Raw genomic sequence first — 16,942 nt, forward strand, 5'->3', positions numbered from 1 at the left:
GGTAGAACTCTGCAGCCAGAACCTGTTCAGTCTCCAGAACCGGAAAAGTGACATGGCATTCACCCCGGGGACATTCTGGCTATAGTCACTTCTCCATAATTACACAAGTCAGTCCTGGCTAGAGGTGCTAAGAAGTCTAAAGCCCACGTGGTATGGACAAGAAGAGGACAGGGAAATGTCAAGATTTCCAGTCAACGTGCGGAGGAGCCATTACTATGCCTTCTGTACACCAGCAGCCACAGCAGCGGTGGCCGGGCCAAGCTTTCCTGACCAAACCTTGGGTACAACCATAATGTAGACCTCACACTCCTAACCTGCCCAGTCGCTAGTCACCTGGATATGGAGAATTACGGCTGTTCTAGAATCCATTCAGCTATCAATCCTTTGCTAAAATTCTTATTCAGAAGTATTTCTTAATATTGTTAATACATAAGGGTGTCCTCTGTAAATGAAAACATCCTGATGTAGAAAATTTAACATGAATCAATAATTGTTTCCATACAAATGCCATCTACTTTCATCCCACTCAGATCTGCACTAGTATATAAATTAATCCCTACTCCCCCAAGCAAGAATAAAAATACTGCATCAAATAATGATGATGCCATTACAAATATATCTCCATTGCATTTGAGCTATTAACATTTTTTTGCTTTGTAAACAGAATAAATAAAACAATTCATTTCATGGTTGCATCACCTTAAGACACAGCAGCCCTGGCTGGGTGGCTCAGTTGGTTGGAGCATCGTCCCATACACCAAAAGGTCGCAGGTTGAATTACCAGTCAGGGCACATACCTCAGGGTGCCTATGGGAAGCAACTGATTGATGTTTCTCTCTCACGTTGATGTTTCTCTCTCTCCCTTCCTCTCTGAGAATCAATAACAACATATACCCTCAGGTGAGGATTTAAAAACATAATACAGCAACATGAAAGAAAATGCAAAATGAATGACAAACTAAAATCCACAGGATATCAGCTGAGTCATCTGATGAAGGACAGGCTCGGTGGGACAGTGCAAACACCCGAAACACCGAAGGCCACCTGTTGGTTTTCCAAGAACACGGTGAGTAAGTGCACAGGTTACCAGTTCTCTTCTCTTCCTCATTTATTGGCTTGCCTTCAGGTAGCAGATGTTCCAGACGGCTACATAATATCCCTACTGTTTCCTCTCCACCGTCTCACCATGCAGTATCTTTCCACTACACTGGAATATATAAGCCTAGATTCTCTTACAGAACTCATTTTAACTTATTAGATTTATGATGCAACAACTGTGCCAACAGAACACACTGTAATTACAGAATCATAGACTGTCTAAAGCAAGGGTCAGCCTTGGGCAGTTTGGCTCAGCAGTGGGAGCATCAGCATGAGCCTTGATTGTGGTTCGGTCCCCGGCCCAGGTTGAGTTCTGCAGGCGGCAACCAATCGATGTGTCTCTCTCGCATCAATGTTTCTCTCTCTCTCTCCCTCCTCCCCTCACTATCTGAAGATAAATGGAAGAAAAATATCCTCAGGTGAGGATTAAAAACTAACTAAATAAATAAAAGGAAGGGGTTTTGGAGATCCAGTGTATAAAAGCAGGCGTTGCATCAATCCCCATCATATCTTCTGGACGAAAGTCCTCCCATCCCTTCCCCCACCTCCCCAGCTTTGGCTGAATCAAGGAAAAGACAAGACTGGAGCCTGTAAGTATGAAGGCATACGAGAGTCACAGAAGAAATTACTCCAGTCTGGGAACATAAAACAACCCATGCGATTTCTCTTTCCCCAGCCGGAATACCGATATGTCCCCGGAAGCAGGCCTGCCTTATTCCACGCGACCTCAGGCTAGCTTCCCTTTCTGGCCCAGCTCCCAAAGCAGAAGAGGGGGCTTGAGAGCCAAGCAGCGCACAAGAGGACTGAAAGCACATCGGCCACCAACACAGCTGCAAATGAAACCTCCTCGTGGACAACCAGGTACACCCATCGGTGGGCAGCTGTTAAAACATACATTTCTGACACTGGTGTCAGACAATCAAGTTATTTTGTTCTAGTGGGATTAAAAACAAAACAAAACACTGAAGACACAAAGAAAAATTTTTATGTCCTACAACATTGTCATATCATCAGTAAGCACTTACTTACTGACTGTACACAGCATGCCTGGCATTATAGAGATGGTGGGATTCAGGGATAAAGAAAACAACATGTTCAATGCTTTTGTGGTTTATATTCTAAGATAACTACAATAAATGTACACATGTAGCTGAGAAGAAACAAAGGACTATACAAAAAAGAATTGTTTTAATTGCACACTTAATGCATTTTTATCAAAGGACATAGTTTAACAATATTACTCTCTTCTATTAGCTATTCTATTTCTTTTTCTGTTCCCCTTTGGTTTTTTAAAGTGGCTATGATTTAAAGTGGTTGTTCTCAGACTTATATACTCCAGAAAAATAATTTCTTTTAATTTGGAGGGAATCAAAATAGAGCTGGAAACGTTTTATTTGCCAAAGAAGGGTTTTTTAAATTTTACTTTATGTACTGATTTTTTTTAGAGAGGAAGAGAGAGAGAGACAGAGACAGAGACAGAGCTTTGTTGTTCCACTATTTATGCATTCACTGGTTGATTCTTGTATGTGCCCTGACCAGAGATTGAATCCGCAACTTTGGTGTATTGCGATGACGCTCTAACCAACTGAGCTACCCAGCCAGGGCCCAGAACGGCATTTTCTAAAAAGGAAAACTATGTCTAATTACACGACTTTCATTTAATTAAGGACACTCAATTAATAAAAGAATATATGATCACACTCATTCAAGTATAAACCTCCAATATCAGGTCCTTTCACATTCGATTGAAACATTCAAGTATAAACCTCCAATATCAGGTCCTTTCACATTCGATTGAAACTATGAATTATAGAGTGAGAAGAATACTAAGCAACAGATAAGAGGAGAGAAAAACCCTGATGGGTCAAAAATGTAATGGAGAATAGAGATGGCAACAATTTTTCCTATTTCACACTTTTTAACTAGGGCCAGCCCATTTTATCTTTGACAATGCAGTAAAAGAACCGAGGAGTGTCTTTGTCTTGTGTGGAGTGCATGAAAAGGGACACCATCAAAAACCTTCAAATGATGTAGCGGTAACTGGAAAGTGACGCAGAGGTGTTACCACGGGGGAGTTTTGCTAAGAAAGGAATGCTGAGAAAAACACTTGTGAGAAAATTACTTTTTTAAGAGTGGCCGAAAAAGCAGCAGCCAGGGGCCAAGAAACACGTTGATAGCAGGAGGCAGCTGAGGTGCAGAGCACGGTTGCAAGCGGTTGAAAAATAAAGTACAGATCTGAGAAATTTTGGGGAGAAAAAAAAACAAAACAGTAAAGCTCAGTAACGGGCTCCTTGAGCAGGCCTGCGGAGCGAGATGTCAGCGATGACTCAGATGTCACGAGTGTTGACTGGGCAGGCTGCAGCAGGCCTGCCTGGGCCAGGGAGGAAGTAAGAGAGGAAATGATGCATGAGATAGCTAGGAAACATCACAAATAGTTACATTTCTGTGGCTTCTCCAGCACAAAACGCATGTGTGAGGCATTCTGCATTCTACACCTTGGTTAAAATATAACTGGAAAAATAACAACAATTAGCAACACAAACTGTTGCTTTAAGGTAGAAAGTCTAGGAATGTGTGCGAAGGAAAAAATATACTGAGGGAAAGTAAAACTCAATAGTGGCTCGCTCTACAGCAGTGCTAGATGTGACCTTTATTTTACTCTTTGCATTGTTTTGGTTTTTTTTTTTTTCTTCAAGTTTTCTGTAATGAGAATGCTATTTTGTTGGTAGAGTTTTTGAAATTTCATGACTGCATATGTCAGAATGTCGTGTGTCTATGAGTTTCATGGACACACACAGACACATACAAAACATGTCCACCTACTTTAAGCACTCTGGAATTTTGAGCACACTGAGGGCACTCCAGACCTCCACCAATATACCCACAGACATTCAAGTGGATCATCATGGTCGCCAGCTGGTGACTTTCACATGTGAAACATGTATCAGAAGTACACCGACTGGTCATATGTCAATGCAAGTTAATCATAAAAGCCAAGAAATTTCAGCCCAATAAATAAGTTATTTAACCTAAAGCCTGACACTGTCAAGGACCAATATCACAAGGTACTCTGCACCGAGATCTGCAAAAAGCAATGTTATAATTATAGATGAAATCAGCACTAACATTTTCTAGTATTAAGTAGGGTGTTTCTGGGCATAAAGAAGTGGAACAGGTACTTTCACAGTGAATAGGGCCGATCCAGTAAGCAAGGTCATGAAAACAGACAATGGTCGTTATCCCCACCTCAAGCTCAGTCTGTGGACAGTAGACATAGTAAAGTCATTAAGAAAACGGACCCCTGGCCGGCCTGTGTGGCTCAGTGGTTGAGCAGCGACCAAGAGGTAGCTGGTTAGATTCCCGGTCAGGGTACCTACCCAGGTTGTGGGCCCGATCCCCAGCACGGGGCATACAGGAGGCAGCCAATGGTCTCTCTCATTGATGTTTCTATCTCTTTCTCCCTCTCTCTTCTTCTTTCTCTACAACCAATAAAGAAAAAAAAATTAGGAAAAAAAGAAAACAGACTCCAGAACAGACTGCCAGGGTTTTGAACTCAGTTCTACCAATTTCTTAGTGTGTCATCCTGAGCAAGTTTCTTCACCTCTGTGCCTCTGTTTTCTCTATTGCAAAACAGAGATGATAAATATCCCCATAGTATTTTGAAGAATATAGGAATTAATGTTCATTTATAGGGTATTCTAAAGCACACAGAGCAGTACTAGGCAAATACAGGGCACTGTGTAAAGGTTAGCTATTGTTATAAAACTTTCATCATAAAGTGAGATGTTGAAAAAACCCAGCCTTCTCAAAAATTATGTTTAAAAGCAACTGTAAACTGTTAGTAAAATTGATCATTTGATACAGTTTTGCCATATTCAAAAAAATACAAAGTTGCTTTTTTTCCCTTCCCACTTCCTCTTATCCTGCCCATCTCTGACCTACATACAAAGATGAACACAGCTGATACTAGAGTTCCTCAAAAATAACAGCATCCCAAGAGTGAGAGGCCTAGATGGTTTTGTCCCCAATGTATCATGCTCTTCCTTACTCGAGGCCTCTCCTAGGAAACGAAAAAAACTTTTTTACTCAACAATCCAGTATGTTGGCAACAACTTTCAAACTCAAAAACAAGTTGACTCACTGTAAAACAAAATTCTATACTAAAGTAAAATGAAATAAATATATGTATTGCAAAAGGCAACACAGCCCTGGCCAGTTTGCTCAGTGGTTAGACGTCAGCCTGTGGTCCAGAGAGACCCGGGTTCGGTTCCCACTAAGGGCATGTACCTCAGTTGCAGTTTGTCCCCGGCCCTGGTTGGGTCATGTGGGTGGCAGCCACTCAATGTGTCCCTTTCACGTTGATGTTTCTCTCTCTCTCTCGCTCTCTCTCTCTCTCTTTCTCCCTCCCTCCCTCCCTCCCTCCATCCCTCCCTCCATCCCTCCCACTCTACCTGAACAAAATATTGAAAAAATGTCCTCGGGTCAGGATTAAAAAAACAAGAAGGCAACACAGCCTTTCAGAACCCAATTCTGAGAATTTCCTCCCAGTGAACTTGTCTTTCCCACCCATTCACCAGAGGCCCCTGAGCATTCTACACATGATTATCAGGGAGCTCTGGAAAGCCAACCCACTCCACCCCCAAATCTGACCAATGGGAGTAGCTTCTAGCCCAGACGGCCCTTGCCCCAACACAATGCCAGTGCTTACCCAGAATCCCCTTGGCTCTTCAGTCAAGGCACTTCTTCCAAGGTCAGCCTCTTCCCTGGGATACTAGGAAAGCCAACCACTTCGAAATTCTAGCAAAGTATGGGCTGAGCTTCCAGAATCCTCAGAATTGCAACCACCGAAGTATTTATAGACCCTGGCTTTCTCCAGATTCACAGCTCGTGCAGAAATCAGGGGAGTACCGTTGTCAACTCTCACTGAACTACCTCCTCACACCCGCTCTTCACAAGCACACAGCTTTATCCCTTTCTGGTGTCCCTTGGCTGTCAATGCTGGGCAAGCACCACGCTTACCTGGTAGGGATCCACGGCTTTTCTATCTACCACACCCTCGGGACTTGCAAGCCTCGTTCGAGGGCCTCAGAGAAATTGTCAACTACCAGTTTCCAACCTGCCCAGTCACTGCAAAAATAGACTACAAACCTTAACTATGGAAATGCAAAGGGCCTGCTGACACAGATTGGGGCTGAAATCTCTGGCCCATCGAGTTAAGGAAGGGCTTTCTGCCTTTCTGAGGCTGAGAAACCAAAACCTCTGTCCTCTCCTCTGGCACCAACCAGGACCCATCAGGACAGCTCGGCGCAGGCCCGAAGCCCACCAGAGCAGCCTGAGGACACCTCTTTCAGTCTCTTCCTGGAGCATGGGCGGGAAACCCATGAGCATCTTGGTTCCAGGGACAGACTTCCTAAGGAAAGGAACTTTCAGGCGGCTACTTACATTTTGTACAAAAAACCATCCTTTCTTCTCCCCTATATCTTTACCTGTGACAACCACCTCCCTATCTTCTCACACTTCGTCTATCTCCGGATTGTTCCACAGATGTGTTGTGAGCTACACTCATGAAACGACAGATGGGAGAGACCATTTCAGGGGGCGTCAGAGTTCACTGGGGATCAAGCATTCTGTCGTCGGTTGCAATGGGCCTGTGTGCTTTACAGTTTACTGTTTACGTCTTTTCATCTTCATACCACCACTGAGGCACAGGGAGGCTTGGCAACTTGCCCAAGGCATATAATTAGTAAGTGCTGAGTCCAAGATAGAAAACCATGCTGTTTTACCATCCAGAGCTCCCTCTTTCCACCACAATGCCATGACATTAAACCTGTTACATTACATCATTCAGTTGGTTCCAGGGGTCCATGATGGAGGAGTTAGGTATTCTGAAAAGGGGCCGGTCACAGGCAGGCACTGACTGAGAGAAGTCCCAGTGTTTCAGTCAAGAGGACCACAAATTGCCCTCAACCTCCCCTTCCAGTCTTCCCTTCTTCCTCTCCCAAGCATCCCGTCCTCTAGCCAATCACAATCCTCATAGAACTAAACCCCATCTGAACCTCCCTCTCCTCAATGCATTTACTTCCCTACCCCAAAGCCAAATCCTACCCAAATCACTCCAACAAAATGAAACTTTTTTTAATTTTTCAGTTAAACATCAGATGCCCTTCCTCTGCATACGTTCTATAACAGGTTGTTGATTATCTTTCACACCCTTACAGTGGTTATAACTTCCTGTCCTGTATCGAATGTGTGACACGGCTCATCCTCCATAGAAATGAGACACTCCTTGCAGGAGTCAATCCCTGACTAGCACAGTGTACCTGGCCCAGGACAGAGCACAAAGTACCTGCTCAACAAACCCCAAGGAGGGACCAAGCAGATTTTTTAAAAACAGGTATTATTATGGACAGCCATACTAGGTAATGAAACAAGTATAGCTCCTACCAGTGACAATAATTCCATCTTTTGGAGCTTCCAAGGACTGATTCTAATGTCCAGCATCTAACTATTGTCTAATATAAACACCTATATTTCCTCGAGAATCTCAATGTCACAAGGCCAAGAACAGGCAGATTCTAAGAAAAAAAAAATTTCTTTTTGATTTTAGAGAGAAGGAAGAAGAAGAAAGAGATAGAAACATTGATGAGCAAGAACATTGACTGGCCGCCTCCTGCATGCCCCCCTGGGGATCGGGCCCACAACCTGGGTATGTGCCCTGACCGGGTATTAAACCGGTGACCTTTTGGTGCAGGGGTCAACGCTCAACCACTGAGCCACACCGGCTGGGCCTAAGTAATTTGTTATCGTCCAAAAATGTATGCGCTGTTACTCTTCTTTGGGATTTAACGAACAAGGGAGTTAATCTTACATTTCCAGGGGAATAAATAGTTACTACCACTAATGACCATTCCCTAGAGGATTCTGAGGCCTTGGCAGCAGCAGGAGAACCAACTTGTCAATCTCTAACATAAAAAACAGCAGCAGGCCCTGGCCGGTTTGGCTCAGCAGTTAGAGCACCTGCCCGAGCATCAAGAAGTCACGGGTTCTATTCCAGTCAAGGGCAAATACCTCGGTTGCGGTTTAGTACCGGTCCTGGTCCGGGTCGTGCGGGAGGCAACCAGCCGATGTGTCTCACGTGGATGTGTCTTTCTCTCCCTCTTGCTCCCTTCCCTCCACTCCATCTAACATAAATAGAGAAATATCCTCGGGTGAGGATTAACAAAAAATAACAATAGCCAGGAAAAACCTAGCAAGGTGAGATGACTCTTAGGTGGGAGTGTCCCCCTCCCCCCAAGGAGAAATAGACAGATAATGCTTTCACATGTGAAAATTTCACCAGAGGATGTCAATGAAAGATACATGACGATAATCTATTTACACTTTATTTTGGCATTAAGTTGTCCTTTTGGCATAGTTTCAGAAATCATCCCAAGTGTGAAGGCAAAATACATACATATAGACATCTTCCTGTTCCTCTTTTTCATTCCTCGGAAAAATCATGCATTTCTCCATTTACTTCTCACTGAGGCAACATCCCTGGGAAAACGATTCTTTGTATCCCTCCCTCCCTCCGGGCGTCCCAGACTTCGGTTCTGAATTCCGAAACTACAAAGAGGTATGATCATTTAAGTCAACTTATCATTTAATTTTAAAGGCGGTTAATTAATGTCTGTTTTTAAAATAATTACATAAGTTCAAATTACGGATCTAATGTTTAGCTTTCGCTAAAGAGTCTATGTATAACATTTTGTTCATCTCAAAAATCAACACAAATTTCCTGCCCGTGTAAACTCATATGGACATATGTGAAATTATTTCTAAGGGAATTATAAGTAGAAATGAGGTTATTCATAAAGTATTAATACTGTCTTCATATACATATAGTGCTTAAAGTGGAAATAAGAATAAAACCCAGAATTAAATATATGCTTATGAGATATATTCCTATATCTACACTTAGATGAAAAAACTTAAATGCTATACACTTAAAATGAAAAAACTCTTCAATATCTGGTATGTCTTAAGCAAAAGTGGTAGTAGATTTTTACTAGTCTCAAGTCATCTGTCATTACATATATCTTAGAAATTCTCCAAATGTAAAATGATTCATGTCCCAAATGTAATAACACATGGTGACAGTCCAGAAAGTAAAGAAAGGTGATCATTTACATTGCTCACAGGTACAATTTTAGACACTACAGATAAGGTTCATGTTCAAACAAATGACATTGTCTTTATTTACTTTTTATGCAAGATGTAAGGCAAATAAAATATTGAATAGTGTACATATTTATTTTGAAAATGTTAATGCATAGAGAAGAAAATATTCAAGCACATCAACAATGCAGCGTTGCACAGATTTGTAGCATTTAATATTCCTCTCAAAAAGAAGGAAAACGTTTTGTACTTTGATTTCATGAACTTAACAACATGTCATAACTTAGAAGATTCGTGAGGGACCAAACAAATCTCTAATGAAATGTATTCTCTCAATCACTTCTTCAGGATGCTTGGATTATTAAAGTTTCAGGTGAAATTTTGAAGACTAGCTCTCTCCAAGCTTTAAAACTTACTGGCCAAAAATTTCTCCAAAAAAAAAATATTATAATATTTTTAATTTCAGTACTATCAATTAAAAAATAAAAGTACGCCTGAACAGGTGTTTCCTTGGCCACCTACCCAGGAAGCCTATTGGAGGGGATGTGAACTACCCTACAATGGCCACAAACAAAGGTCTCTAGCAGATGGCCCGTCCAGGTAACTACAGAAGTCTCTCCCACTCCACAGTCTGCTTTCAGGTTTCCACAAGGCTACCAAGTGGCTACACGCTGCCTCCCTGCAGCCAAGAGCTCTGGTAACTGCTACGCCCACTGGCCTGACGTTCGCACTCCTTCCTGCTCAGCCCACCGTGGCCTCTCGGGTCTTCGGAGGCTCCTGCAGGCCACCTCCATTGCCACCGGTGTCTCGGATACAGCCTCCTCTTGCAGCCACCAGGGGAGCCTCGGCGCTGACACAGCCATTCCTCGCTCAAGTCACAGAAGCAACTGCCCCTGACTTTGTAACTGCGCTCCTTTCCAGTCCTCTGCCCATGTTCTGTTCTGGACCCTGACGCCCAGGGGCCCCCCTTCCATCCACAGGCCCGAGACAAGGGGGAAAGGGCAGCCTGGGTTTATATGCAGAGTTTGTCTTTACACGATGAAGGGTTTTACTTTTTACAAAATGCATGTATGTCTCCTTCCTTTTTTCTCCCCAAAGACGCAGGTTGTCCAGGGAGTTAAGCAACCCGAAAGGGCCCCTTTCTCAAGACTGGCCCATCGTGTCCGGGTTCCCCGGCAGCACTGAGTTCATATTTCCTTCCCCCTCCCCGTGTTCCCTGCATGGGCCTGCAGACTTAGCAGTTTTGGAAGATTGTTCCATGCAAACCATTTTCCAGGTGCAGATAAAATGGATAGTAACGTCCAGGATCTATAAGGATGTAATGTCAAGGGGCTTAAAGAGGCACAGTCTTGGGAGATGACTAGTAAAGCTTGCAGACCTCACCCGAAGAACTCCACCTGGGGGGCAGGAGCGCTGGGAGAGCACCCAGAATTCTATCTGTGCTAAGATTAGCCATTTGTGGCAGCAGCACATGTCATGCAGGGACACCTTGGCCTGGGAATCTACAATTTATAAAACAGATCTAGGTTTAGGACCAAGAATAAGGCAATGCCCCAAACGTTGGCCTTCTGTCAAGTTCCACATGACCCTGCCTAAGCGAGGAAGCTCCAGAAGGGCTGTGGTGAGCTGATCACTTGGTTCACAGGCATAAACTCAGACAACCTGTCTGCTGTGCAGAATGTCCAAGGCTAAAAGACAGTCACCAGTACCCGCTCTCCAGCCAGCCCTCACTCACCACCTTCTTCAATATTTTCTGTCATTTAATGAAAAGCGTTTTTTGAAACGGCAAATGGGCCATTTTATTTTGATCCTTTGGGGTATGTGGCAGGCCGAGACTTGAATGTCTTTGTGGCCCCTGAAGCATTTGAATGACTGTATTAAGTGGAAAGGAGTTGTTTGTTAGCTAGCGAGACATTTCCACGCGTTCGCAGCAGAACAGAATTGCTCCTTTGGATTTCAGTGGGACGTGCGCATGCAACAGACAGGGTGCTGGGACCGTCTAGATGGTGAGGAAAGACCTCGGACAGCGTAGCCTCATGGCTGTCTGACTACCCGTTTCTGAGGCTAAATCTGACGATTCAGCTTTTGTAGAAAAAGGTCACGTTGAAGGGCAACGACGGCGGCTGTAGCGCCGGTGTTTTAAAGGCACATCTTGTACTGTGTCATGCTGGTTCTCGGAGAGTTTCACCAGATTTGAAGAGTTTCCAGTTTCCAGATGCCCACTGGCAGAGAAGAGAGGCCCAGCCCAGGGCTTTCTCCTCCATTCTGCCTCCAGCTACCTTTCCTTCCCCATCACCTCTGTGGCCCCGCCACAGCCCAGACTGCTGCTTTATTTTTTGTTTTTCTTTTTTAATGGCTGTCTCCTGCACAACCCCAACTGGGGCTGGGGACGAACTGCAACCGAGGTACGTGCCCTTGGCCAGAATCGAACCTGGGACTCTCTGGTCCACAGGCCGACGCTCTGACCGCTGAGCCAGACTGCTGCTCTGAAAGAACCAGGTCAGGGCCTTCTGCAGCAGACCCGTCTCCCTGCCCTGGGGCCCCACTGCCATTCAGACGCCGGCTCTGGATGCAGAAACACTGAGCGAAGACACCGCACTCACTCCGGGCCTCTCGGGAGGAGGCGAGCGACCAGGGTTCACCCCAAAACGGATCCCTACACAAGCTGTGCGATTTGAGGCCAGTAACTCCCTGCACATGAGCTTGCTCGTCTTCAGGACAAGGCTAATCATTCCTACCTTCTGAGGATTAAGCAAATTCTATTTCAAACATTTGAACACAGACGGTACTCAATAAATATTTGTTTTTCTTTTCTTCTATGATCTAATTTGACCCAGTTACATGAATAGCTGACCGCAAAATGCCAGGAGACTCCTCAGGGCCACACAAAATTATTTACTAAGTGGCAGGATTTAGTAAAACAGTTTATTACTGTGTTGCCGTAACTGGTATCTTGGGGCCTGAAAGTATAGTTAAGGTGATCTTCCAAAGTGCCTATTTTACTACCAGTGGAGGGCTTAGAATCCAGGTTGGAATAACCTTCTCTCAATGCCAGAGAGCAGAGTTTGTATTATTATAAAAATGAACACAAAGTATCAGACAATGGAACACTCCACTGCAGTTTAACTTGCTCTTTATCTACTTCTAGAAACAACAGTCAGTTTACAGAAGTTGGAAACATATCACTTCTGTGAATTACATCGTGTTGAAGACTGACAGCAGACTGCCCGGGTCCAAATCCCAGCCATGCGGCTTTACCCTCCGTGCCTGCATTTCTTCTGGAATAAACGGGATAATAATCACAGAGTAAAGGGGATAATAACCACCCACTCGCTTGGGTTGTTATGAGGATTGAATGAGTTAACATAGCCTTTCGAACTCAGTGGTAGTAGTCCTTTACCCTAAAACCAATGTTCTGAAAATAAAATCATCAAAAAAAACAACAACAAAAAACCCACTGAGGTTGTCTTTTAAATGGTAAAAGTAATACATCACATGTCTACTCAAAACCCCTAACCAGTTTTCTAAAACATAACACACAGCAAAACTCCAACGTATAGTCAACAAACTACTACATTGAATGCAAAATGCTTAAAATGCTGCTCACCAAAGATCAACAACTAGTAAGATTTGCGTTGTTTCTGGGTGGTGACATGGCAGGTGTCCTCTGTGCTGACACGAAGTATGTTTTCAAGATGTCCACATCATACTAAGGATGTAACTCGAGATATTTCCCCACTTTTGTGTTTAAAATGTCATACTGGGTTAGCAGGCATACATATAAATGTTCCCTCCAAAAAACATAAGCTAAAAGTTGTTGTATTAAAAGACACGTGCTGTGAAGCTTGAGTATTAAAAAGTAAAAAACATTCTTACTGCGGACACGTGTTCACCAAAGGGAGATCTCAGGGATGCCTGTGTTGGTGAATGGATGTTGGCCAGCAGAAGGGCAATTTAACATTAACAACTACAAAAATACATTACTGGCTCCAAACAGTACAATGTTTCCACATATAAGGAGAAAGGAGTATTTTGGGATTTCACAAATTGTGTTCTCTGGAACACTGGTAATCAATGTTCTTTAAAAAAAAAGCTCCTAGGAATATATAATTCTTCTACAAGATTTCTTAGGAATTCATAATACATACTAGCATATTATATGCTACAAGAAGTCCTGCAGGAAACTTTGTTTACACCAAAATATTAAACCACAAAACCCTTTTTTAATAGAATACCTAGTAACAGTGTTCCACTCAATTTGGAAAACAAAGAGCTAACAATTTGGCTTATTTTTTAAAGAAATTTTGCTTTAAGCAGATTAACAAACTCTTAAGTCTCTACTGAGATGTATAAAAAGCTCTTAGAATGGGCCTTTCATTTTATGAAAACCTGGCCTGGACTGTGTTTTCAAGCTTCAGGCTTCAAACTAAGCTCAAAAAGGAATACAGTTGACCCTTGAACAAAGGGGGAGATGAGGGGCACCAACCCACTCCAGTAAAAAATTCTCATAACTTTTCACTCCCTCCAAACTTAACTACTAATAGCCTATTGTTGAACTGAAGCCTTACCAATAACATTTATAGTTGGTTCACACATAGTTTGTATGTTACATGTATTATACACTATGTTCTTACAATAAAGTAAGCCTGAGAAAAGAAAATCATAAGGTCTATCTGTGAGTTTTCCAAACTGTCACAAATCTCCAAAAAAGTGTCCAGTATAGTTACTGGAAGAATATCCGTGTATTAAGTGGGCCTGTTCAGCTCAAACTGGTGACCAGGAGTCAGCGGGGGGGCTGCCCTCGGCTGGAGCGGGCACGGCCAAAGCCAGAGTGACAGCAGTGCTGGTCCGACAGCCAGGCCTGGGAGAAGTTAGCACTCTAGGTATATGAACGTCTGTTCCCTGTAGGAGCTCAGAAATTGGCCCAAACATTGTCATCAGAGACAATATGGGGACAAAACATCACGGTGGGGGAACCACCAGGATTCTTACATTCTTGGTGGTGTGAATTGTGGAATCTCTTCTGTGCAGCTCCAAAAAGATGGGAAATGTGAACATTCAAGTGACTCAGAGCCTTCCATAATTATGGTGCTGCAGCAGCTCCCCAGACCAGTGCTAGGAAACAAGCCCCCAGAAGGTGGCATGCTGGGTCCTGTACCACCAGGGTCCTTTCAGCCTTTTATGTCCCCTCAGCACCCTGGGGGTCCAAGGCCACCACTGAGAGTACCAGGCAGTGGTAGGTGTCCCAGGCAGTCACCATTACTTCCCAGTGGAATGGACCCAAGTGACAACAAGGACATCCAAATATGGATGGGCCAGTGCAGAGAATGACTCCTCCAGAGAAACGGTGCCCTTAGACACAGAACCATAGAGGTACAATGAGACCCCAGTGAATGTTTTAGGTGACCCTCGAATGCCTGCAATGAACATGGGTCCAGGTGGTGGTAGATCTTGGCCAAACCCAACAAATGCCAATTCAATACCATATTCCTCAGCATCTCCTGGGAATTACGTAGCTTCTCCGGGAGGTGGAGGGCCACCAGGAACACCCATCATACCTAGGCCAGCAGAGTCAACCAACTCTGGAGGCAAAATGTATACTTTAATGAATGCAGCACCAAACAGGCCTAATTTTCCAGCGGGCCCTGGTTCTGATGGACCCAGGGGTGAGTTAGAAGGAATGGAGTCATATCACACGAAGGCCAGACTCGAACCTGGGGCTCTTTAGTCTGAGGGCCGATGCTCTAACCGTTGAGCAAGACTGCTGCTATGAAAGAAACACTGAGCGAAGACACCGCAGTCACTCCGGGCCTCCCGGGAGGAGGCGATATGGACAGTGTTCCAAGTACTCCCCACGTATGACAATGAGTGTGCGATCTATCATCGTGTTTCCTCATGAAAACCACAGTGAGTCAGCGCTTCACAGGACTAGAGGGAAGAAAAGTATTAATCAGAGTGTACAGTTAAACAAAGGAATCTCAGTCACACCAAACCAGCCTTTTCATTTCTTAGTCTCTTCACTGTTTTGTGAAGAAAGCAGGTCCAAACATAACTCCAACAACTGTACCGAGTGGCATATTAAAATTGCCCTAATCCGTGTATGCATGTTTGGGGGGGGGGGGGGTTGCATTGTACATGTATATGTTATATAGTCATATACACACGCCTACAGTGACCCACAGGACATTGTACAATATTATCACATGACATCTTAAGTAGAAATAAGTAGGAACCTTTATTCCATCCTTTTTTCACATTTACATTTTAATTATTAAAAGTTGCTCTTGCGCCTCCTTGAACTATTTTGTGCTGTGACTATCACCGCTTTACAGAAGTTATTTTTAAAGGTGAGCCCAGATGTCATGGTCTGGTAAATGCCTGCAATCATGGATGGGAATAAAATCGTTTGAGAGCTTTCATTAAAATGCATCTGATGCCAGTCACCATGGTGGGGGGGAGGGGAGAGGGAAGAGTCAATTGCAGTTTCTTTGCTTGTAAAATGAAGATGATAGCCCTAGCCCTGGCCAGTTCAGTTCAGCGGTTAGAGCATCGGCCCACAAACCAGAGAGACCCAGGTTCGGTTCCCACTAAGGGCACGTACCTCGGTTGCAGTTTGTCCCTGGCTCAGGTTGGAGTTGTGTGGGTGGCAGCCAGTGAATGTGTCTTTCTTAAGTCGATGTTTCTCTCTCTCTCTCTCTTTTCCTCCCTCTCTCCCTCCCACTCTACCTGAAGATAAATGCAAAAACGTCCTCAGGTGAGGACATTTAAAAAAAAAAAAAGGAGATGATAAGATTACCAACCTATAGTATAGGAACAAAAAAATAGTGAAAATGTAGTTCTCTAAATAGCCCTAAAATCTTGGGAATTAAGTCATCTGACAAAACATTACCATCATTCTTGTAGATAAATAATTTAAATTGATGCAACAGCTTCTCACAAAAACAGTGGCAGTCCTAAACTAGAGATATAATATACCACTTAAAGAAATGTAAGTATATTCTTATCCTAGGGTCCTGTTTTAAAAAGTTCCCCTCTTTAAGGGAAAGGCATTCCCTGGTCCCCTGGAGTTCGCAGGTTGTCCTAGCCATTCATCTCCCTCCTTGCTTTGAAGGAAGTGTGGCAAGAAGCAAACACAGCTTAGTAATAGTTATAATAAAGCACCAGTTTGTACACAGTACGAGTTATAAAAAGCACCGGTTTGTGCAAGAAAGGAAATTCTACAGTGATGCTACTTAGGTATGAAGGCTCACTGATAACAGTTATTGGATGACTGCAAAATGTAACTAATGTACTGGGAGTAGAAAAACCAAGTAACTCAAATACTAGTAATTAATTTTTACATAGCTTCTGGGATGCCTTCCAGATGTACTATATAATCTCAAAAAAAAAAAAAAAATCATGTACTCCAAATATATCTGTGTCCAATAGTCCCTTAGCATAAATATCAAAGGATGGATGTAAAACAAATAAGGGCCTTTGGCAACTTCACTGCTATCAAATAAAAGGAACATAGTCTCTGCAAGGAGTATCTCATTTCTCAGGACTCTATTCTTCCCAAATTCAAACTCACATTTTTTTTTAAATATTTTTAAGAATCAGGCATAAGCTTTTAGTGGGAAAAAAAACAAAGCCCTATACTAAACTACAAACAATAAAACCCAATCCTTCTAAAATGTCAAATATCAAT

The 16,942-nt window shown here is 43.3% G+C and overlaps 1 protein-coding gene and 1 pseudogene across 3 annotated transcripts in view; one reads left to right on the top strand and one right to left on the bottom strand.

The window, feature by feature from the left end:
• ARHGAP18 (Rho GTPase activating protein 18) overlaps positions 1–16,942 on the bottom strand; it is a 123,181-nt gene that overhangs the window by 93,954 nt on the left and 12,285 nt on the right. The gene's annotated exons all lie outside the window — the stretch shown is intronic.
• Positions 947–14,983, top strand: LOC118621261 (annotated as a pseudogene).

The sequence above is a fragment of the Molossus molossus genome, unplaced genomic scaffold (assembly GCF_014108415.1).
Source record: "Molossus molossus isolate mMolMol1 unplaced genomic scaffold, mMolMol1.p scaffold_m16_p_8, whole genome shotgun sequence".
Classification (NCBI taxonomy): Eukaryota; Metazoa; Chordata; class Mammalia; order Chiroptera; family Molossidae; genus Molossus; species Molossus molossus.